The sequence below is a fragment of the Mustelus asterias genome, chromosome 3 (genome assembly GCF_964213995.1).
Source record: "Mustelus asterias chromosome 3, sMusAst1.hap1.1, whole genome shotgun sequence".
Taxonomy (NCBI): domain Eukaryota; kingdom Metazoa; phylum Chordata; class Chondrichthyes; order Carcharhiniformes; family Triakidae; genus Mustelus; species Mustelus asterias.
The window spans coordinates 43,647,035-43,670,780 of record NC_135803.1 but is presented as its reverse complement, the minus strand read 5'-3'; the positions used below and the strand labels follow the sequence as shown (position 1 = coordinate 43,670,780).

At 40.9% G+C, this 23,746-nt stretch overlaps 1 protein-coding gene across 2 annotated transcripts in view; it reads left to right on the top strand.

Annotated features, from left to right (window-relative positions):
• naaladl2 (N-acetylated alpha-linked acidic dipeptidase like 2) overlaps positions 1 to 23,746 on the top strand; it is a 902,781-nt gene that overhangs the window by 12,362 nt on the left and 866,673 nt on the right. For both annotated transcript variants that reach the window (XM_078208119.1, XM_078208130.1), the window contains exon 2: positions 21,490 to 21,552. The gene's annotated coding sequence lies outside the window, so the exon portion shown is untranslated. The remainder of the gene's footprint in view (positions 1 to 21,489; positions 21,553 to 23,746) is intronic.

Genomic DNA, 23,746 nt, shown 5'->3' with positions numbered 1-23,746 from the left:
GCACAACTCGCAGAGTTTCAATCTCATCTTGAAAGATTCTGCTCCCCTGGATTTCTGTGTACACCCGAGCATTAATTTACAATAATTCTAGCTCCCTGGTCGCGCCGAGCAGAACAGTACTGCTACCAAAGGCGTACCTTTGTGCCAACAGCCCACACCACAGATTAACCAACCTTCTGCTATCTCCTTGAATACTCGGAGCTTTTCCTAAACTCGCTTGGATGTCCAGGACTTCTCCTGAGTCCACCCCACTTTAAGTCTGCTAACTGCAGCCTTTTTCATGCTTTTTAACTTAACTGGGATCCTTTCCTGTTTTTGTCCTTTTCCCCCATTTAGAACTCTTCTGATTAAGGTTGACTGACTGAAACTGATTGCCTCAGAGCTGCAGTTCACTGACTCTTGAACTGATTGGATGACCTTTCAAAACACTCCAAGAGGATCCCACCTTTAGGCAGGAACAAATGTAAGAAGCAGTGGAACATCCCGTACCTTAAGTGTTGCAACCTCCACAGATTGCGAGTTAACATAGCACATGGAGATAATGAAAGAATGGATTTTGTAACAACGCAAAGAGGGTTTTCCTTCAGGATGTGATTTCCCAACCAGGAGAAAGTGAGACAGTCTATTTTCAAGACTTGTTTGCTAGTCCCCACCCTTTTGGGGTGAACAGAGGGTATCCTGAAGAGGACGGCACGGTAGCACAGTGGTTAGCACTGCTGCTTCACAGCTCCAGGGACCTGGGTTCGATTCCCGGCTCGGGTCACTGTCTGTGTGGAGTTTGCACATTCTCCTCGTGTCTGCATGGGTTTCCTCCAGGTGATCCGGTTTCCTCCCACAGTCCAAAGATGTGCGGGTTAGGTTGATTGGCCATTCTAAAATTGCCCCTTAGTGTCCTGAGATGCGTAGGTTAGAGGGATTAGCGGGTAAATATGTAGGGATATGGGGGTAGGGCCTGGGTGGGATTGTGGTTGGTGCAGAATCGATGGGCCAAATGGCCTCTCTCTGCACTGCAGGGATTCTATGATTTTATGAGGACTGCTCAGTTATAGATGTTGCTGCCCAAAGACGTCCCTGTCCTAACACAGCTGTCCAGTGATCTTCATGCACCAGTTGCCTGTGTGCAGATTCTTGATTTGGGACTCTCAGATTATCAGCTCTGTCCAATTCTCCATTACCACAGGACCTGGCAAACAGACCCTGGTAGAAACCTGTGCATAACTTCTTTAACTCCTCCAAGGTCCCCACATTAATCATTGTCTACACAGTCTTGATGGGTTGGTGGTCAGATTTCAGTGATGTGTCAAACTATGATGATTTGGTGAGACACATAGTCGTCCTTCACCTTTTCTGCCTTTGAGGACTTTTTTTGGATCGCACTTTGTCTGGCATTTCCCTCTGAGCTTGTCGCCATGGGGTGGCTCTGCTGGAAGCAAGAAGCTCCTGACAGCCTCACTCAAGGGATTGTTAGAGTGTACAAACCTCTCCACCATGTCAATAAGAACATAAGAACATAAGAAATAGGAGCAGGAGTAGGCCATCTAGCCCCTCGAGCCTGCCCCGCCATTCAACAAGATCATGGCTGATCTGACGTGGATCAGTACCACTTACCCGCCTGATCCCCATAACCCTTAATTCCCTTACCGATCAGGAATCCATCCATCCGCGCTTTAAACATATTCAGCGAGGTAGCCTCCACCACCTCAGTGGGCAGAGAATTCCAGAGATTCACCACCCTCTGGGAGAAGAAGTTCCTCCTCAACTCTGTCTTAAACCGACCCCCCTTTATTTTGAGGCTGTGTCCTCTAGTTTTAACTTCCTTACTAAGTGGAAAGAATCTCTCCGCCTCCACCCTATCCAGCCCCCGCATTATCTTATAAGTCTCCATAAGATCCCCCCTCATCCTTCTAAACTCCAACGAGTACAAACCCAATCTCCTCAGCCTCTCCTCATAAACCAAACCCCTCATCTCCGGTATCAACCTGGTGAACCTTCTCTGCACTCCCTCCAATGCCAATATATCCTTCCTCATATAAGGGGACCAATACTGCACACAGTATTCCAGCTGCGGCCTCACCAATGCCCTGTACAGGTGCATCAAGACATCCCTGCTTTTATATTCTATCCCCCTCGCAATATAGGCCAACATCCCATTTGCCTTCTTGATCACCTGTTGTACCTGCAGACTGGGCTTTTGCGTCTCATGCACAAGGACCCCCAGGTCCCTTTGCACGGTAGCATGTTTTAATTTGTTTCCATTGAGATAGTAATCCCATTTGTTATTATTTCCTCCAAAGTGTATAACCTCGCATTTCTCAACGTTATACTCCATTTGCCATATCCTCGCCCACTCACTCAGCCTGTCCAAATCTCTCTGCAGATCTTCTCCGTCCTCCACACGATTCACTTTTCCACTTATCTTTGTGTCGTCTGCAAACTTCGTTACCCTACACTCCGTCCCCTCCTCCAGATCATCTATATAAATGGTAAACAGTTGCGGCCCGAGTACCGATCCCTGCGGCACGCCACTAGTTACCTTCCTCCAACCGGAAAAACACCCATTTATTCCGACTCTTTGCTTCCTGTCGGATAGCCAGTCCCCAATCCACTTTAACACACTACCCCCAACTCCGTGTCCCCTAATCTTCTTCAGCAGCCTTTTATGGGGCACCTTATCAAACGCCTTTTGGAAATCCAAAAACACCGCATCCACCGGTTCTCCTCCATCAACCGCCCTAGTCACATCTTCATAAAAATCCAACATGTTCGTCGAGCACGACTTTCCCCTCATGAATCCATGCTGCGTCTGATTGATCGAACCATTTCTATCCAGATGCCCTGCTATCTCCTCTTTAATAATGGATTCCAGCATTTTCCCTACTACAGACGTTAAGCTGACCGGCCTATAGTTACCCGCCTTTTGTCTCCTTCCTTTTTTAAACAGCGGCGTAACATTAGCCGTTTTCCAATCAACCGGCACTACCCCAGAATGCAACGAGTTTTGATAAATAATCACTAACGCATCCACTATTACCTCTGACATTTCTTTCAATACCCTGGGATGCATTCCATCCGGACCCGGGGACTTGTCCACCTTCAGTCCCATTAGTCTACCCAGCACTGCCTCTCTGGTAACATTAATCGTATTAAGTATTTCTCCTGCTGCCAACCCTCTATCGTTAATATTTGGCAAACTATTTGTGTCCTCCACCGTGAAGACCGACACAAAAAACTTATTTAAAGACTCAGCCATATCCTCATTTCCCACTATTAACTCCCCCCTCTCGTCCTCCAAGGGTCCAACATTCACTCTAGCCACTCTATTCCTTTTTATATATTTATAAAAACTTTTACTATCATTTTTTATATTAATTGCTAGCCTCGCTTCATAGTCTATCCTTCCTTTCTTTATCGCTTTCTTAGTCTCTCTTTGTTGTTTCTTAAATTTTTCCCAATCACTTGTTTCTCCACTATTTTTGGCCACTCTGTACGCAGCTGTTTTTATTTTAATACTCTCCTTTATTTCCTTCGTTATCCACGGCTGGTTCTCCCTTTTCTTACAATCCTTGTTTTTTGCTGGAATATATTTTTGCTGAGAACTGAAAAGGATCTCCTTAAAAATCCTCCACTGTTCCTCAGCTATCCTACCTGCCAGCCTGCTCTCCCAGTCTACCTTAGCCAATTCATCCCTCATCCTATCATATTTCCCTCTGTTCAAACAGAGGACACTGGTTTGAGACCAAACTTTCTCCTCTTCCATCTGAATCAGAAATTCGACCATATTGTGGTCACTAGACCCAAGAGGGTCCTTCACAATAAGATCCTTAATTCTACCTACCTCGTTACACAATACCAGATCCAAAATAGCTCGTTCCCTCGTCGGTTCCGTAACATGCTGTTCAAGGAAACTATCCCGACAGCATTCTAAGAACTCTTCCTCCATTCCACCCTTACCGACTTGAGTCTGCCAGTCAATGTGCATGTTGAAGTCCCCCATGATTATTGCCGTTCCGTTTTTGCACGCATCCCTTATCTGCTTGTATATGGCCCTCCCTACCTCAACATTATTATTTGGGGGCCTATATACCACACCTACTAGTGTCTTTCTCCCTCTACTATTCCTCATCTCTACCCATAATGATTCCACGTTTTGTTCCTCAGAGCCTATGTCATCCCTCAGTACTACCCTGATATTATCTCTTATTAATAGCGTGACCCCACCACCTTTTCCTTCCTGTCTATTCTTCCTAAACGCCTGATACCCCTGGATATTCATCTCCCAGTCCTGGTCACCTTTCAGCCACGTTTCTGTAATGGCCACTAGATCGTACCCACTTGTGCTGATTTGCACCATCAACTCATTCACCTTGTTCCGAATGCTTCGTGCATTCAGGCAAAGTGTCCTTATTCCAGCTTTTATCTGAACCCGCTTTGATGAGTTGCGAACACCCTCTCCCTCTACTCCCTTATCTAAATTACCGCCTTCATTCACTTGCACCCTCTCCTCTACCATTAATTTTGTAATTCCCCTTACCCCTGCATCCTCCCCCCCATCAATTAGTTCCTTGATCCTAGTCAACTCTTCTAGCTCCCCTCCCCCCAACCTATCTAGTTTAAATTCTCCCCAGTAGCCTTCGCCAACCTACCGGCCAGGATATTGGTCCCCGTGTGATTCAAGTTCCACCCGTTTTTTGTATACAGATCACCCCTGCCCCTAAAGAGGTCCCAATGGTCCAGGAACCTGAATCCCTGCCCCCTGCACCAGTCCCTCAGCTGGTGATCTATGGAGAAGAACCCACATAGGACGTGAAATTACTTGGTATGTTATTCCTGACCTCATAAAACAGTATGTGCCATAGTATCACTTGCACCTTGGCAGTAATGTACTTGTAAGTGTCACGCTTCATTGTGTGAAATTACACTTGTTGTTATGTTTGAGCCTCCCAGTTGCAGTCCAGTAAAGGAAACGCAAGTCCCACTTCTTCATAGACTCCCTTTATTTTCTGATTCAACTCCACGTACCCATTTCCAACACCCAGTGCCACCTGCAACCCCTTTTTATATCCCAGTGAGTACTTTTGAACAATTAACATATAAATTAGGTCTTAAGTGGAAGGTCGCAGTTAACCCATTCCTAACAGTTACACAAAGAAACACGAGTAAATGAAAACTACAGAGGTAGAAATGTTGAAATGAAGACCGGAGCTGGGAATTCTTAATAACTAGTAAGGAATCAATCCTGAATAATCAGACAGGAAAAGAAATGAATCGCTTTAAACTCTTAGAATAAAGCAGCTCTAATGCTTTTCTTGGCAAAGAAACATTTGATCTAATGCGCATGTAATAAAATAGCTTTAAAAGGTCCATATTTCCCAACAACATGATAAACATAACTCTAAAATTGTCTGTATCTTTCAGTACTCTTCTTCATTTACTTGGTGAGCTATGCCTCTCACAAGAATCCGGGAATATGTGCTTGATTATTTTTGTCCCAGAATTGTAACTTTCTTAGTATAAGGTAAATCCTGCAGCCTAAGCATTTGCAATTCGCATGATTTCTTCTCATGAATCAGTGGGAGTTTGTCAGCCCGAGTGCTTCTCTGCAGTCTCTTAATAGTATCTGGTTGGTTGATTTTCCAGCACTGTCTTCTGCTGCTGACTGAATGTTCTAGCTTAGAGCCCTTCTAATTTACCTAGCACCATCTGCCTTATGGATTGGAGCAAATCCTCTGCTGGGCAAGAGGCAGGTCTCACCATATCACAGTTTACATTTACAATTTGAAAACAAATATCAAATTTGTATGCGCAGTTATGTGGGTGATTGGAACAATAATTGTTTGCAGAACGCGGGAGACTGTGGAAAGTTGTTTACGCCTATTAACCTTAAAAAAATCAAAGACAATTAACCTATGTATTCCTGGAGGTTTTATGATTAGCTGGGAGAATTTCGCTGATTAAATATAAATTTTACTCAGCAGCCAATATCTTTACTTACCATTGTAAGTAGAGAAAAGTGGAATTTATATATTTATGCAGCTGTCTTTTTTAATGTTTCCAAAATCATGCCATCCTAGCTTTGCTCTGTCCTTGGAAAACCCTTCAAAATACTTAAACACCCAGAGATTTCATCTGAGTGCTTTCACGTTCCAGGCTTCCTTCCCAGTGCCTCCGATTTCCAAGTTGTCTCCAAAGTTGAGAAAATAGTAGTCATGATATTCCCTTTTGCCAAAAAAGCCCTGCTAGGAAATCTCCAACTCATCACAGCTAATGTTATGGGAAATTTGATAATACTTACAACAAAGTTTTAGTTACGTTGTAGAATGTTCTTGTTGCTTTTCAACAGTGAGAGTTTTGAGTTATTTACAGGACGCTAACAATTGATAGAATTTTCATAAACATTTAATACCTGATTATTTAATGAGTCTGTATGATATCCATTCATATCTGTGGCGTAGTTTATCAAGAAGAACAAACAAAAGACAAGTTGTGCATCTTAATTATTAAAAACTATTTAATATTTGCTCTTTTTCAATTTGCCGTGGAATTTGGGGCAAAATTTTCTGCCAGTTTATGTCGAGGATCTACGGAGATTAGAGAGAATGTTGAAGAAATTTACGGAATATTGACTTCTGCGAGTCACCGTATTGTGTCTCTTTTTTTTGAATATATGTTTCAATGCTAATTTAATCTCTTAATCAAGATAACTGAGAATGGATTTTATTGATTTCATTTAAAAGTAGGGAAATGTTAATGAGTTTCAAAAGTGCTAGCTCAATTGAATTAATCTGTTGAGTACCGAATGGTAAACTGGTGGTTGTAAGCATCATTCATGTCAGTGGATTTATCCTGGGAATCTGTCATTATAGATCTTTAACTTGTTGCTCGATGTCATGATCTGGATAAAACAAAGCAGGTGACTTATCCTTGACGAGTTAAACCCAACTTTACAGGGGATTTGAACTATTTCCTGGCCTAATTATTGTCCTTCACTATGTACAGTTTGCGTGCTTGGTCAAGTCTAAATTTTCACAATCTGGTTCACTCCCTGTTAAATGCTTAAATAATTTTCAATCTTGTCATAAATTCCCACAATTGTGAATATAGTCTGATGTTTTTGTCCATGCAAAATTTATTCAGTAAATATTGGCCTCATCTTAAGCTAGTTTTTCAATTTTAAGATGGTTGGTTGGTGGTTTGGCATTTCCTCAGTTCAGACAGATTTACAAGTTACAGACAATGCTAAGTAAAAAGCAAAACCAAAATGTTGGGAGGGTTATTCACTCCCATTGTTTGGGGGAGGCATAAATGGCAGCATGGACGGAAACCCCCCCCCTTGGGAATCTCAAAACGGATTCTATCCTGGAGGAATTTCTCGGATCAGTTGTCCCTGCTCCCCACTGATGATGCAACAGGAATCCTGACTTTCAAAGTCAGGATCCCCATTTAAACAGATTTAAATGTAAGTATTGGGCCTTTATGCCTGATTGTTCCCCCCTTCCCACCACCCATCCCCCACACCCCATTGGACTGTCCATTCAGAGCCTCATGAGGATGCACTGACAGGAATCACGACAGGTCCCCTACAATGTGCACCTGGCGAGCAGAACCTGCTGGGGGCATACAGGTGAGTGTAGCTCCCAGGAGGGACAGGGCCATGCCGGGGCAGTACACAGTGCCAGGGTGCAATCCACCGCAGACCTTCTTTGAAACACAAAAGATATTTATAAATGCATTTGCAAAGCAAGAAATTGCAATATTCTTTTGGGTACCATTTGCACTTGGATGAAAGCATCAAGTCAATTTCAAACTATCTGCACAGAGGCATTGTGAAATCTAGTCGTAGTCAGTATCGTGATGTATACCCTTTCTGTCTTCAAAGTTGGAAGGAGGAATATATGTTTTTGGTAAGTCTTAGACCAATTCACATCTTGGACAAAAAGTTGCAGTGCAACTGACCAGAAATAGTTGAAGCCATGAACCAAGCTGCCTGAGCCGAGAGAACAACTGATCATCCTATTAGTAATTGTCATCTTGCAGTAGTTTACCAGCAGATGCAGTTCAAGTGAATATATTTGAATCATTGTAGTCACAATTGTGGGCATTATTTCAGTTTTTAAAATTTATCATAACTTAGACAAGCTGGAAAACAGCTAGTATAACCTGAAATTGTCTGTTGTGAAAGCAGCAATTTGCATCTCGGTGTCAATAGTGTACTTAAAATTGACAACGCACCTTGTGTGTAATTATGTGTTGAATCAATGGAATGGTTTCTTCATTTTCCCGTACACTTCAAAACAGAAACCAATGTGCAATATTTTATTGCACAGGAGTATAACGTTGATATATTACATGTACGATTGATTTGCTGTAGACCTGGATCATTTTGTTACAAAGACTAAATTAAAATTCAGAGAATTAAAAGAAAATAAATTATATTCTATTATTTATATTTATGATCTACAGTTAGTTATAGTAAGAAAATGTCTTTGAGATGCGGCAGTCCTGTTTACTGAAGTACATACATTCTGATTGATCAAGCATTTGGTCATCTATCCAAATATCGCCTGAACTGGCTTGGTGTCAAATTTTCCTTTGTAATGCTTCTGTGAAGAACCTGGAGATGTTTTATTATGTTCAAAGGTGCTCTATGTTGGGATGAATTTCTCCATTCCATGCATCATTGGAAGAACTTTGTTTTTTGCATAAACTTGTTTCTGTTTATGAAGCCAGAGTTTCTATGAAACTATAATGTGCAGCACTTGGATGTGGCACTTGCAGGCTGAATTCATGCTATTCACCAGGATACAGTGCCATAAGATTGATATGTTTTGGTGTTGCATTGGTGGTTACATTTGTTTGTAACCGAAGCATATGATTTAATATTGAACTGAGACCTTTACTGAGAAATTACTGTTCCAGTTTAATAATTTACTATGTGACTGAGGGCAACTCCTTTCATGTTGGGAAATTTTGGGAACATTAATATTTTTTGGATTTAAAATGAATGCCTGAAGGGTATTATGGAGGGAATAGAAAAAATGTGAAGCAGGAAGGATTTGAGGGCAATAGTGGATTATGTATTGTACATATCAAATCACTATGAAGCAACAATTAACAGAATGAATAGAATGTTTAAGTATATTGTTCATTTGGTTGAGTGCAATATGTAATATGTCATGCTATTGCCTGGTCAGATCATACTTCCAGTGTTATGTTCAGTTTTGATCATGAGGCACAAAGGGATAGATTGAAGCTGTGAAGGTAGTAAAGAAAATCTTCATGAGGCTGGACCCTATCATTAGGGATTGATTTAGAAGGAAAAATTAGAAAAACTTTTTTCCAACTTGTAAAGCAGACCGACAAATGAGATTAAATTACAAAGATAATTGCCGGAATTTTACCGCCCCGCCCGCCATGGGAATTGGAGCGGGTGAGGGGGGGACAATGAGAAGGTCCGTTGACCTCGGGCGGGATTTTACGGTTTCGGGACGAGCAAGGGCGTAAAATCCCGCCCACTAATGCCAGTTTGGAGTTCCCCAATTCAGTTTATGCAAGGGTACCAAAATAAGGGGACATAGGTTAGAACTGGCAAAAGGAAAATTAAGTCAGATGTATGAAAGAATTTGAGTCAGTGAATAACAGTGGAGTCGTTTTCCTAGCTGGAGTAGTGGAGATGTAAACCTTGTACGCTTTCAACAATAGGTATGTAAGTATTTTGGATCATAAACCTGAGATGAATGGTTTATCTTGTTTCTATCTGGCCTTTTGCTTTTTCACCCACAATGGACTTTGATACGATAACTGAAGAAAATATAAACAATATAAGTTTGCTTGTTTGATGACAGGTCCTACATTTCACTTTCAGTTTTTGTTATAAAGATACAATACATCAGCAAGCATTTTGATGATGTGATTGAAATAAGAGTAGTTTGATCTTCACCAGCAACTTATCAAATATTCTACATGTTTTCCTTTAAATGTCAAATATTAAAGTAGAATGTAAGATCCACTAAATATGGATTTGACTGGTTTGAACATACTTGGTACAAACATCAACAGGGCCTTATCTCACTGAGGTAAACTTGACTACCTAGAGTTTTTGATGTTCTATCTTTATAGTGCTTTATCATGTGTATATTTTTGAAAAGTGTTTTTACTTGTTATTTTTTAATCTAAAACTGATTGTTTATAAACTCTTTGAAATATAAGCAGGAGTGCGAGGGCATGGAAACATTCCAAGGGAATCCTTTTGCTACAATCCACATAGATTGCTGCAGGGGTCTGGAGAAGCTTTCTTTGAGTTGTTCTCTGAATTGTTTATGAAATACTTGAATGTACACCACATGTGGAACAGCACTGTTTTCATCAAATATAAAGAGGAAAATAGTCAACACCATGTGTTTTTTTCTCAGCACAAAAGCATTATCAATAATCCACAACTTTGGGAATAAATGTTGGAAATGGAAACTGCTTAATATTTTTGTTTCCAATTTGTTATTTACTGCATTATAGAGAATGGAAACAGAATGATTTTATTATTGTATGAGTAATACAGAGACCTGGACTCGAATTTTCATGTTGGGTCTGCAAAGCGGGAGTTAGGGCTCTTTCCTGACTTCCAAAACGCACACCCAACACACACTGACATTGTCGGGGATTTTTGTGTTTCCACGCAGAGGCAGAATTTAATTTCCTCCCCAAAGGAGTTCGGAGATGGGAGAGTGGGGCATTTAATCAGACGGCAGGCTGCTGGCTGAGAATCCCATCTCTCCTCGCCTCTGCCCTGGTTAAGTTTGGGGCAGAAAGGCTTGTGGACAGCCTTCCTGCCACACTGTCAATTGAAATCCTTAAGTAATTAATGCTTTTGGACCTCAGTCACAGCTATCAAAACAAAACTTGGCAGCTTCAAGACTCTGAAATTGAAAGAACTGATGTATTACTTTTCCATTTCAATTAATACTGTCAATCAATGGAGGAGAGCAGTTGCTTAGTTTTTTTAACATTTAACAACAGGAGAATTTTTTTTCAAAGTCAGAGTTGCCAGTATATGTAAACCACAGAACCAAACATGACAGGAAGGTTTACCAATATGTTTTTGAATTATTATGGAATTTTCACTAATGAACAAAGTACTGTAATGCTTACACTGCACTGGTCAATGTAATAGTTTCTTACCTTTGCAGGGCAAATCCCAATGATGAATCACTGCTTTAAAACATATCTACATTATAACCAGCATCTAATAGTGACATTTGAAAGTGCTAAAATATTTTACACTTGCCTGTCAGGATGTTCCAACTCTTCAGCCTTCCCCCAGTGTTCACAATCTCTCCAAGGAGGCGTTGTTTTGTTGGACTTCCACAACACATGCCAGCACATGAAAATAATGATAGTGAGGAAATACAATTTTCCTGTAGTCCTCACAATGGACCTTGAGTGTGTGTTTTGCACTCAAACTTTCTCGATTCTTGAAAAGGCCAAAAGGCAAATGTGCGAGGAAGCCACAGGAAAATTGTTTGAACTGCAAAAATAAATGTTTTATATTTTGTGATTCTGTGGAGAGATGAAAATTCTGCTTCTGAGTTCAAATCCCACCATGGTGGCTGGGAAATTGGAATTCAGTTAATTAAATTAAAACTTGGAATTAAAAGCTAGTATCAATATGGTGACAGTACATTACTGGATTATTGGAATAACCCATTAGGTTCATTAATGTCGTTTAGTGAAGAAAACCTGTCCTCACTCCACGTGATATCAAGAAACATCTGAATGCACTGGATACAATAAAGGCTGTGGCCCCCTGGCTGTTCTGTTGAATGGTGTGGAGATCAGAATTCCCACTCACCTGAAGAAGGGGCTTGCAGCTCCGAGCTTGCAGCTTGTGTGGCTTTTGCTACCAAATAAACCTGTTGGACTTTAACCTGGTGTTGTTAAACTTCTTACTGTGTTCTGTTGAAAACATGAGCTCCAGAACTAATTGTGCCTCCAGCCAAGCTGTTCCAGTACACCGCACCACAATGTGGAAAATTGCCCAGTTATGTCTTGTCCACAAAAGGCAGGACAAATTCAAAGCAGCCATTTATCTTCACATCAGCCCACTAACAATCATTGGCACATTGATGGAAAGGACCAATAACAGTGCTGCAAGTGGAACTTCAGCAAAAACCTGTCCATTGAAACTCAGTTTGAATTCCGCCAAGATCACTCTGCTTCAGACCTCATAAGAGTCTTGGTTCAAACATGGGCAAAATAATTGAATTCCAGAGTGGGTTAGAGAGGCACTGCCCTTGACATAAAACATGAACAGAAGTAGATCATTCGCCCTCGAATCTGCTCCGCCATCAAAACATTGATCAAATGTGATGTCAAGAACCCATGGCAAAATTGAAGTCATTGGAAATCAGGAGACGCTCCACTGACTTGAAATACCACACAAAAAGATGGTTGTGGTTGTTGGCGGCTATTCATCTCAGCCACAGGACATTGCTGTAGGAGTTCCTCAGTGCTCTGTCCTAGACCTTAGTCTCTTTTGCTGCATTAGTAATAACCTTCTCTCCAAGGTCATAGGTAGGAATGTTCGCTGATAATTGCATAGTGTGCAATATCATTGAAACTCTTTGGATAGTGAAGCAGCCTGGAAAATCTTGAACTGCGTTCAAGAATGGGTTAATCGTTAGCTAGTGACATTCATGCCGCTTAAGGTAATGACTATCTGCAGCAAGAGAGAATCTGAACACCTCCCTTTTATATTTAGTGGTGTTACCAGCATGGAACTGACTACATTTAACACCTTGGGAGAGGGGGTTGTGGGTCATCATTGACGAGAATTTAAACTGGACCAGCCATATAAATGGTGTATGTACAAAAGCAGATCAGAGGCAAGGGAGCTGACAGCTGACATCGAATAATGTGACTTATCTCTGTGGTGAGAACTTCAGCTCCTCTTGCTATAGTTTGTAGTGTTTTTTTAATGAGGATTCCCACTTTGGAGCTGTCCAAACAGTCGGTCACTTTATAGAATTCTCATAGACAACCACTCAGGAAATGAAAAACACTAAAATGAAATCACTTTAAAAAAATGTTACATAGAGCTAAATAAAAGGTTGGCCACTCACATAAGTGAAGTTAGAAGCTGAAATATATTGAAAAAGCTTTCAAAATTATTTCAATTGTTTTAAAGATCTGTTGATCTACTCTAAACTTCCTAACTCACAGACCACGATCAGTAAGGATAGACAACAACAACACCTCCTCCACCGTTGATCATCATTTGTGGTGTGGTGTTGATCATCCTCAGCACCGGTGCCCCACAAGGCTGTGTTCTCAGCCCCCTACTATACTCCTTATACACCAATGACTGTGTGGCCAAATTCCCCTCCAATTTGATTTTCAAGTTTGCTGACGACACCATCGTAGTCGGTCGGATCTCAATGATGAGACAGAGTACAGGAATGAGATAGAGAATCTGGTGAACTGGTGCAACAACAATAATCTCTCCCTCAATGTCAACAAAATGAAGGAGATTGTCATCGACTTCAGGAAGTGTAAAGGAGAACATGCCCCTGTCTACATCAATGGGGACGAAGTAGAAAGGGTCGAGAGCTTCAAGGTTTTAGATGTCCAGATCAGCAACAACCTGTCCTGGTCCCCCCATGCCGACACTATAGTTAAGAAAGCCCACCAACTTTTTCAGAAGACTAAGGAAATTTGGCATGTCAGCTGCGACTCTCACCAACTTTTACAGCACCATAGAAAGCATTCTCTCTGGTTGTATCACAGCTTGGTATGGCTCCTGCTCTGCCCAAGACCGCAAGAAACTACAAAAGGTCGTGAATGTAGCCCAATCCATCACGCAAACCAGCCTCCCATCTGTTGACTCTGTCTATACTTCCCGCTGCCTCAGCAAAGCAGCCAGCATAATTAAGGACCCCACACATCCCGGACATTCTCTCTTCCACCTTTTTCCTTCAGGAAAAAGATACAAGAGTCTGAGGTCACGTACCGACCAACTCAAGAACAGCTTCTTCCCTGCTGCTGTCAGACTTTTGAATGGATTTACCTTGCATTAAGTTGATCTTTCTCTACACCCTAGCTATGACTGTAACACTACATTCTGCACTCTCTTGTTTCCTTCTCTATGAATGGTATGCTCTGTCTGTATAGCGCGCAAGAAACAATACTTTTCACGATGTTAATACATGTGACAATAATAAATCTCATCAAATCAAAAAGGGAGACACTTAACAACATTCCATAAATATAAGATTATTTTTACAGGGCCAGCAATAGTTCGGTGCTCAGCAATAGTTATTCCTTAGAATCATTTTTAAGAAGCCCGATTGAACAAGGCACAATTTTTTGTGGGGTTTCTAATAGCAATATGAAAATGAAAAAGGGGAGGTTGTCGCTACATCAGCTATTTTCGGTGGTAACTGGCTCTGATGTGTGGGGGTTGGTATGGGGTGGGGAGGATCTACAGTGCAGCCTGTGGTGGAACAGTGAATGACAGACTGCAACTTCAGAATTTCCAATTAGTCTACGCTTGCACTAAATCCTCAAGTCATGGCCAGTTTCAGGGGGATAATGACAGCAAACGCTGACAGTGTGCTAGCAAAATCCTCCACAAAATACAGGCCACTGATTTTCTGAAAGGTGCATTTGCTTTCATATTGAGTATTTTTATGAATGTTTGTTGTATAATACAGTTTTATGTTAATATAAAGAAATTTCTTTCAAAATACTCATTACCTGACATCTTGCATTTTAAACCAAGATTTAATGCTCAAAATAAATGAATGAACTTGTGAAATTACAACAGAAACACAGCAGATAAAGTAAAATGAGATGGTAAAATTTGTGTGATCTGTTTGTGGAGTTTAACTGTGATTTGGAATTGTTTCTTTCAGAATCCAGCAACGTGACGTAAAATTCAATATACCATCTTGATTTGTCTAACATCTTAGTGCACACTTATCTTTTTTAATAAACTGCATACTTGTTTTTAGAAAGCTCTTCCTTTTGATTCTTCATATTATTGTTGGCTTTCTTTACAAATATATGTAAACTCCCTCAACTAAACAATTTAATACCAGTTGGTTATGGTTGACTTTGTTCATACCTTCCCGCTGTTTATTTTCTGAAGTAGGCACACGCAAGATAAACAGCTTGAAAAATTACACATGTTTTTCCTTTGGGTGATTTTGTGGTGTGGTGTTTTGAACATGATTTGCAGCATTGTGTTGTCTTTTTCAGCTGCCAATCTTCATGACTATGGCACTTTGTTAATTTAGTGTTTCACCAGTTGTACTTCCAAATTTGTACTGGGATTAGGTGGGAGTTCAGGTGTTTCTCGCATGTCTGTGCAGGCTCGAAGGGCCTCCTCTACACTATGATTTTATGAAATCTGTAGAAACATGGTAAATGTGATTGTTGAAATGCAGATCATCATGTTTGAAACATGTTTAAAGATATGTTAGCTGGAGTATATTAGATGAAGTATATTGTGTGGGATGTGTGAAATTATCAACTTTGGCAGGAAGAATGGAAAGAGAATATAGTTTAAAAGGTGAGATGCAGGTAACTGCTTGTGTTCAGAGGGATGTGGATGTTTATGCATCCATAATAGAGAAAGTTAACATGCAGGTATAGGAAGCGATTAGGAAGACAGATTGTAAATTTATTGCAGGATGGTTGGAACAAGGTTATCTTGCTACAATTATATTGGGCTTTGGTAAGACCACACTGGAGCACTGTGGACAGTCTTAACTCTTTACCTAAGAAAGGTTTTGTTTCAGTCTGTCACAGGTTGTGGGTGTCACTGGCTAGGCCAGCATTTATTGCCCAGCCCTAATGACCCTTGAGTAGGTGGTGATGAGCTGCCTTTTTGAATTGCTGCAATCCATGTGGTGTAGGCACACCCACAATGCTATTAGGGAGGGAGTTCCAGGATTTTGACTCAGCAACAGTGAAGGAATGGCAATATAGTTCCAAGTCAGGATGATGTATGGCTTGGAGGGGAACTTGTAGATGGTGGTGTTCCCATAGACTTGTTGCACTTGTCCTCGTAGGTGGTGGAGGTCGCAAGTTTTGAAGGTGCTGTCATTGGAGTCTTGGTGAGTTGCTGCAATGTACCTTGAAGATGGTACACACTACTACCACTCTGCACCAGTGGTGGAGGAAGCGGATGTTGAAGATGGTGGATGGGTTGCCAAGCAAGCAGGTTGCATTGTCCTGGATGGTGTCGTTTCTTGAGTTCTGTTGGAGCTGCAATAATCTCGGCAAGTGGAGAGTTTTCCATCACACTCCTTTCAGCAGTAGTTTTGTAATAAACTAACCTTTATCTTGCTTAAGACTAAACTTGCTGAGTTATTTTTAATTGAGGGGACTAAATACACACACATCTTTCATTCATGGGTCACTTTCAGAAATCCTTTTTAATTGGTTGTGACAAAAGACACACTTCCCTTATTAGGAATGCAATGAAGGCACAATAGACCTATTCCTGGGATATGAGGGCTATCCTCTAAAGATATAAGTGATGGAGTGAAATGGGCCTATATTCTCTAAAGTTTAGAAGACTGAGAAGTGATTTGATTATACAAACAGTATAGAGGGCTTGACAGGGTCGATGTTGAGAGACTATTTCCGCTTGCTGGAGGTTCTAGTGTTAGGGGAGTTTGTCTCAGAATTCAAGGTTGGCCATTCAGGTCAGTGATGATGCAATGTCTCTTCAGAGAGTTGTGAATCTTTGGAATTCTCCACCTCAGGGCTATAAATGCTGTATCAATGAGTAAATGTAAGACTGACATTGATACAGATTTTTGAATACTGAGGGAATCAAAGGCTATGGGGATTGATTGGGAAAGTGGAGTAGATGCAGAAGATCTATGGTCATACTGAATCGTGGAGCAGGTTCACAGCCTATATGACTCAGTCATGTTCCTATTTCTTATGCTCTAATGTTTATATCCAACAGGGACTATACTAAGAGTGATCTTTGACTTTTAAAATATCGGGATTAGGAAGGAGGGAACAGGTTTGGTATCGGCTGAGTTACTGATTTCATTTATAGACAGCATCATTAACTTAATATTCAGTGTATTTTCTGACAAAGAAAGAAATCCTTGTTTCAGACCTAATAAAACCTGTTTATCAACTTTACCATCAGTTCCAGGAAATTAAATCCAGTTTAAAATTAAAGAAAAATTGACAAATGTAAGTAATTTATCCTTGGGGTCAAATTCACTGTCATTCTTCTTGTGTTACAGCAACGTACTAATTAAAGTAGTAGATGTATATTTGCTATATATTTTTTTGGTCCAGATCTTGTCCTGCTTTTAGAAGTTAAATGAATAACAGTATGCTATCATGGTAATTATCTGCATAACCTGGGGGACAAATTAGAATTGTGTTTGATCTGGTGTGAACGTGCAAGTGAATCAGTGGTGGTACAAAATGACATGTTGCTAGATGTGGCAACAATGTTTTTCATGAAGAGAAAAAAAAGTAGCCAATTCTGCTCCTTTCCCTGTTCGCTGGTCAAAAGATAATTCTAGAATGCAAAGATAAGCCCTGGCTTCTCTTCACAAACCCTTTTCTTTCACCACCCTTGTAAGTTGCCTCCACTCTGACCACCAACAGCAAGTGGACTTTCTTGTCATAAAGGCTGAGACCATATCCCCATTCAGCTACCTCTGCCACTTCCGTCTCGAGCCCTAGTCCACTGGGCTAAACTTCTCCTAATGTTCCCCATTGTTCTAGCCCAGGACTCATATCTTTCACTAGATTCTACATCATTTCCTGTGCTGCTCTCTCTGTGCTCATTCTTATCCGTGATACCCATTCCCTCGACCTTTTTCTGACTGACCTGTTGAGGAACCAACTTCCCTTTTTCTCCAGTATTGTGTCTGTTCCTTAAGATCTGTCCAAATCACATCTCTGCTCAAAATACTCACCATTGAACACACTGTCTTTGCCAACTGCCATCCCATTTCTAACTCCCTTTCCTCCCTCAAATCCTTGTGTATTTGTTGCCTTCCAAATCCATCCAGTGTTTCCACATTCCATGTTTGATTCTCTCCATTCAGTTTTCCGGCCCTGCCACTGTACTGGAATGGCTCTTATCAAAATCACAAGTGCTATAGTATGTCTGTGACCAGGCAAAACCATCTCTCCACATCCGTCTCGATCTATCTTTAGCACAGTTAATCACACTATTTTCCAACACCAGTCCTCCTTCATCCAGCTGGGTAGATCTGATCATGCCCGGCTCTTTTCTTATGTCTTGCATCATGGCCAGCATATCAGCTGCAGCTTCCAGCCCTAAATGCCTTTGAGAATTCTGTTCTCTTCAGTTTCTGGTCTCTTGAACATCCATGATTTGAACCGTTTCAATATTGGCAGCAGTGTTTTCAGGAGCCTTGTCCCAAATTTTCCTTCCTGAAACTCACAACCTCTCTTTCCTCCTTTCAGATGCTCTTAAAACCTAACTCTTTGACCGGGCTTTTAGTCATTTGTCTGGATATCTCCTTCAGTGACTCAGGCTGGGAATAGCCAGCCCAACCTGCCGCAGGACAAGAAATTCCTGCCTACTGTCATCGGACCTTTGGCTGGGCTGTTAAATTTTCCATCCGCCAGTGATGATTCTCACCACAAGCAGGACCGGAAAATCCTGGTCTCAGTGTCAAAAGTGGTTTTATCGATATGTGGTCTTCTTTAAGTGCCCTGAGACTTTTACAACATTAAAGGCACTATATTAATACAAATCGTTAATAATAACCAGTAACAATGGTCAGCAACTGCTGCAGCAATTTTCCTCTCTCCCCCTAGAAACTTTGCATCTTCTCAAACATACCCAACTACCGTACGCTTGCTGAACCACAAGTCCACCTTTCTCGAGCCCAATTTTTAAGGATTTCTGCTTGATGGAACCAGAGTGGTTCCTGAACCAGAGTGGTTCCTAAACCACTATACAATATTCTGAAGACCACTTCTGCATGAGCTGGTAATTTACATATGCACCCTTTAATCTAATATATTGTAATGACTGTTCATGGTGCAATCTCCCCTGCATTAGAGAGGTAAAATGCAGATTGCCTAATTGCTTGGTTGAATATCTTTGTATTGTCTCCTAGTTTGATCACGTTGCCCTTGTGCCTTGTCACTTCAGTTTGCCCTTTCTTTCCCACTTTGACCATTCTCTTTTTGGCCTCCTACATTGCTCCAACTGAGGTCATGGTAAACTTGAAAAACATTTATTTTTTCATGGGACTTTGCAGCGTTCTAGTCAGAACATTGAGCTTAGCAATTTCAAATTTAGCTGTCTTTCTCCCTGCCTACTTTAGCCGTCAACCTCCACTTCACTTTTCCATTTTGGAGCTTCTTTCATCCCTGGCTTTATTTCGTAATTGTTGCATTGCCTGAACAGCTCTTTCTGATTCATTCGTGAGTTTTCATCTCTTACAAATACTGGTGTGTCCTCCTGTTAGAGTTATTTGCACATCTTATTCTGAGCTATTTTGACAATTGTTCTCCTGTCCCATCTCACCGACCACCCCCCCGCCCCCAACATTTGGAGCTATAAAGGGGCTGACTTGTCTTCCAAATCTTATGACAATCTACTCAATAATTTGTGTTTTCGTAACATGGATGTTGGCAGATCTCATTTTCAGTTTGAGACCTCCAGCATTTACATTGTTCAAATGTCTAGTATGCAGGACATTATTTGAAAATGTACACATTCAATGGTGCAGTAACCTCAGCTCACTTAATTAAGATGCAGGTGGAGCAAGAAACATCTGACCTCTGGAACCGAGACGTGATAGCAATGAGGGAGCTGGCTGCATAGTTCATGTTTCGTCATTGTTACTTACTTTTTTTCCACTGTTGAAAACATATATGAGGGAAGTGAAAGTGCATCTGTACTATAAATAATGGTCAGATTTTAAAAAATTGATGTAGTCATTTAAAAATGGTTGAGTAAAAATGCACCAAAATCCCAGGGATATACATGTGGGTTCTTCTTTGCCACCTCTGACCAGGAAGATAGATCAAAATATTGTTCCGGGACCATTCTATGGACTGTAGTATTACTATTATTGGTAGATGTGCAAGAGTGGGTTTGGCTGACTTCCCTCCAATTCTTACCTTCCCTCCAATTCTTACCTTCCCTCCAATTCTTACCTTCCCTCCAATTCTTACCTTCCCTCCAATTCTTACCTTCCCTCCAATTCTTACCTTCCCTCCAATTCTTACCTTCCCTCCAATTCTTACCTTCCCTCCAATTCTTACCTTCCCTCCAATTCTTACCTTCCCTCCAATTCTTACCTTCCCTCCAATTCTTATCTTCCCTCCAATTCTTACCTTCCCTCCAATTCTTACCTTCCCTCCAATTCTTACCTTCCCTCCAATTCTTACCTTCCCTCCAATTCTTACCTTCCCTCCAATTCTTACCTTCCCTCCAATTCTTACCTTCCCTCCAATTCTTACCTTCCCTCCAATTCTTACCTTCCCTCCAATTCTTACCTTCCCTCCAATTCTTACCTTCCCTCCAATTCTTACCTTCTCTTGTCTCTGCCTCCCCTGGATGACTTGGCTGACAGAGATCAGGCAGTTGGAGTAACGAAAAATGTGTGGTGCAATCCATACCTTACTGTCCGATGAAATTTGTGTTTGTTAAATGAAATTTATTTGTATAGGTCATCCAAAACTAAGTCACCACTCTTTCAAAAGGTAACCCACTTTGTTAAATAATTAAATTCATATTATTCAAGTATGTTAGTGTACTGTTAATATAAAAGTTCTGCAATAAATTTGTATTTTATAAATGTGTCTTTAATTTAGCGGAAACTTTTACATTCCAAACTCCTTTCTCCGACTGCTAACGAGAAGAAAATATTTTGTTTCCTTCTTTGTAAAGTTTTGTTAGGCATGTAATGTCTCTGTGTAACTTCTACAATATTTAGCGAATATATTTCCAATGAGGCTTGGCAATTCTATTCTAATTACTGTACTCAAAGTGTATTTGTAATTTATTTCCAGTGCTTGAGTAGAGCTGAAAGAGATTTGTTGAATTTATCAATTCTTCGATAGTTGATGATATGAACAGTATGAAGAATAGGCCCTTCTGAATAATAGAAAAGTATTGAAGTAATAGAAAATAAAATAAATTACTCAGTGGGTTAATTTAGCTTTTTATAGGGTTAATGTTTGCTAAACTATCAGGTTATAAGATTGAAAGCAAAGACCTTGATCTTTGTTGGTGAAAAGTATTAGATGGCGGTCCTAATGCAGAGTCTCATTAAAGAAACTGTCAAGACTCCTCCACTATGCCATCACCTGGGTTATCCTGCAAGAGGCGACTGTCGCATCTCGTCAGTGTGCTATAAAAGAAGCATTTACAAATAAATGAAAAATGTCACATTCAATATCACTCTTTAAAGCTTACAGTGTGTCAGCTTTGCCACAAACTGCCCTTGTTGCTTTATATTTCAGGTTTTGCAGTCTTCAGCAGTCAATAGGTTTTGACTGGGTGGAGTCCCCTCCATTTTGTTAGAGGTAAGCTCCTTAACAATTGCCTTTTATTAAAATAATTATTTGGATTACCACTGCCAATTGTCAGATGTGCTGATAAAAATATTAGTTGCTTCGCACAGCTGGTATATCAGCACTAATCCTGCAATAAGTGACTGGGAATAAGTGTTTTTTTTTAAACGGATCCCCATTTCAAATAGTATTTTGTTCAAATTTTATATGAACCTAAATGTAAGTGTAGCCAAGATTGCTTATAAGTTGTTTTTCCAATATGTTGCCACCACCTCTCTGAAGTTCTTGTTCTCCAATTGCTTGCCCAAGTGATCATTTTCTATGACCAAAAGAGAGAACGCTGGAAAATCTCAGCAGGTCTGGCAACATCTGTAAGGAGAGAAAAGAGCTGACGTTTCGAGTCCAGATGACCACCACAAAGGGTCATCTGGACTCGAAACATCAGCTCTTTTCTCTCCTTACAGATGCTGCCAGACCTGCTGAGATTTTCCAGCGTTTTCTCTTTTGGTTTCAGATCCCGCCATCCGCAGTATTTTGCTTTTGATCATTTTCTATGTATGAGCCTTGATGTATGTTAGATGGTTTCCTGAGTTGGGAGTAGCGAGGAATCAAAACTGAGACAATTCTGTCTTCACCTGAGCATTACACACATTCACTTATCAACTGTGGCAATTGTTAGCAGTCAGAAATAGTAATCATAGTTGATTTCTCCCATCCCCATTTTAGATGTGTATAGCATCTAGTAGTTAATTCAGCACAGGCTGGCCTGGCCTGCTAATAACATGGGTAACCATGACTCTTAAAGGGATGCGTTTGTCACTGGCTAGACCAGTATTTATTGCCCATCCATAATTGTCCCTGAGACGGTGATGGTGGGCTGTCTTCTTGAAATACCGCAGTCCATGTGGTGTAGGTAAACACACAGTACTGTTAGGGAGGGACTTCCAAGATTTTGACCCAGCGACAGTGAGGTATTTCCAAGTTGGAATGGCGAGTGGCTTGTAAGGGAACTTCCAGTTAATTTCAGAAGTGTTTGCATCCTCAATAATGTCAAGCAAATTTGTGGAGTAATTTTGGTGTGCACCAGCATCTTAGATATATCAGAGTTTTATGCAGTGAATTTGATTGTACTTTCTGAAATGTATGATGTCATGAAATTTTATGCAGAGTTTATCCAACGTTTCTGAAACATGGACTTTATGTTCTTGCATTTAAATGGTTTCTTAAGTCTTGTTGCAAATTGCTCATTTTTCTCCAATGAAAAAGCTACTGAAGTAAAATATTGTCATGAAAACAAACAATAATGATTCCACATTTTGTATTTTTTGTTGCATTCATTGTGTATTATTCTCTTCCATAAGTTTGACCATTATCTTACCTTGTTTGAAATTTGCTGATGGTTCAAGATGAGACAAAATGGTATCTATAATTATCATCCTGTGGTAAAGGCAAAGCTAATTGTTTTTCTCAGAATACTAAAGAAGTTGTGTTATTAGCTGAAAAGGTTGTTATGTTATGAGGCCTTCTATTTGATTTAAGTTAAGCTGGGGGAATTAAGGGGGTTCATGCAGGGCCTGGGAGAGTGGGGTGCACCAGGTGCTACACGTTGGGGCTTGTGCTATGGGGGATGGGTTCCAGGCTCATTGGCTGATTAGCCTGTCAATCTGGACAACAGTTTAATTCAAAGGAGTCAATCTGGTGTATGGACCGTCCCACTTGACAGGCTACTTGGCCAATGATTACCTGGGCCCCAAATTGCACAAGTGCAGATGTGCTCATGGACTGTTCTTTTTGGATCTTGATTGGTGCTGCTTTCTTCACTCCTGGCTGGAGGTAGCTGAAACACAAGGTAAAAGCGCCTAGTGCCACCATGTTTAGTTTGACCCCACAAGGCCCGTGACTTCCTGATTTCTCCTCCAAGTCCTCCTTGGAGTCAATGGGGCATGTGGCCCTGATCTTTCCCAACCTCTTTTTAGTTCCTCAACAATGGTGTGGACCTAGCTTCCCTTCCTGACCTCTCCTTCTCTGGAGTTGATGGTATGTGTAGCCAATGGTCCTTCCTGATCTCTCTTTCGTCCCTTGATGATGGTACTTACTTTGGCTTCCCCTGTGAGAGTGAGTGTGTTAGAGAACCCTGAGACCTGGAGTGAGCCAGACTGTTGGACACATACACATAAGCTCGCATGCGCACATCTTCTAGACTCCA